The 1416-nt window shown below is 41.1% G+C and overlaps 1 non-coding gene across 1 annotated transcript; it reads right to left on the bottom strand.

The window, feature by feature from the left end:
- Window positions 1-221: 221 nt before the first annotated feature.
- TRNAL-UAG (transfer RNA leucine (anticodon UAG)) lies at window positions 222-303 on the bottom strand. Its single transcript has one exon. It is a non-coding gene; the product is annotated as a tRNA-Leu (tRNA).
- Between the last annotated feature and the right edge of the window lie 1113 nt (window positions 304-1416).

Genomic DNA, 1416 nt, shown 5'->3' with positions numbered 1-1416 from the left:
TCTATCTCATTTCTCCGTAATATTTCTGAGACACCCGTTAGTAGAGGTGTATTCTCGTAGTAAGTTATTGTCATAAAAAGGAACATTTTGGTGTCCCGATTTGAGTTTTAGGAAATCGAGACAGAGACTCAAAGAGATACAGAACGTCTGGTCACCTTATGCAATTCTTAACATGCATTTTCCTTAGTTATGGACTTCCATAAAAGCGTAAGAGTAAAATATGGCAGCGGTGGGATTCGAACCCACGCCTCCGAGGAGACTGGTGCCTAAAACCAGCGCCTTAGACCGCTCGGCCACGCTACCTGTTACAGGAAAATGTAAGGGAAACGTTAGCAAGAAACATTTCATACGCTTCTATTAATTCCGATGTTGGCCTTCAATTACGTAACCGACGAGTTTTGCAGACCGCATTTCCTAACCACAAATGATTTCAATATTTTTCCGTTGAGATTATTTTTAAAAGATGGATTTTCAAATAAAATAACGTTTTTGATTGTACAGCTTTTCTTCAGTTAAGGAAAAGGTATCGCGGCATCCTGTTTTCGTTTCCATTTTTATCAGTGCAACGCGAAAGCTGTACACACAGTGTCGTGTATCTGTGAGCAGCTGGCCTTTGCCCGGGCATAGGTTTTTATAGACAGAACTTTGTTAGAGGTCAAAAAACAAGACAATGCGCTATGAACAAAGATAGTTGCGATCAAATCGACCTGCAGTTCGCAGTAAGTATACGTCTCTCTTCATTGAACACTTTTCATTTAACTGAAGTTTGTCTATCATAATATTATTCATAATGTATTAGTTGCTTACAATGGGGTTATACTGAAAGGTTTCTTTTTTGTTATTTAAATGCAAGGTACCTTTATTAGGTAGGCCATTCCCGAGGTTCCGAGATTTTTTCCCATGATCCTGTTCGCGCTATGACGTGATTAAGAGGACAGAATGGAACTTGTTTCGTTAGCGTATACGGAAGCTTGAAATAAATGGGTCGATTTTTTACTTATACACACCTTTCGGAATTACTCAGTAGTGCAACCACGGGGAGGGGGGGGGACATGGGGCATTGCCCCCCGCAACGTTCGACGGAAGTCAATCCTAGGAGGGGCAAACATTGATGGCCAAGGGGGTCTGAAGGGGGCACAGAGGGGCAATTGCTCCCTTACATTTCAAATTTTATACAAATAAAAATACATTTCGTAAAATTTTCTTGCTTGCTTCGCTTGCAATGCCTGCTTTTCTCAGTCTCGTTAAGTTCAGAGCCGTAGCTAGGGGGCGGCAGGAGTCGGCCATGGGCGCCAAATTATCTAAATTAAAAAAAGTTGTGAAAGAGAGAATGCCTTGGCGCCATGTGATGTTTTCAATTGCAAATATTGGATCTAAAATTTTCTTTCTCGCTTCGCTCGCAATATAATTGTTTTC

The sequence above is a fragment of the Lepisma saccharinum genome, chromosome 13 (genome assembly GCF_977018435.1).
Source record: "Lepisma saccharinum chromosome 13, izLepSacc3.1, whole genome shotgun sequence".
In the NCBI taxonomy this organism is placed as follows: domain Eukaryota; kingdom Metazoa; phylum Arthropoda; class Insecta; order Zygentoma; family Lepismatidae; genus Lepisma; species Lepisma saccharinum.
Note: the sequence above shows the minus strand (reverse complement) of the source record. Positions and strands in the feature narration are given on the sequence as shown.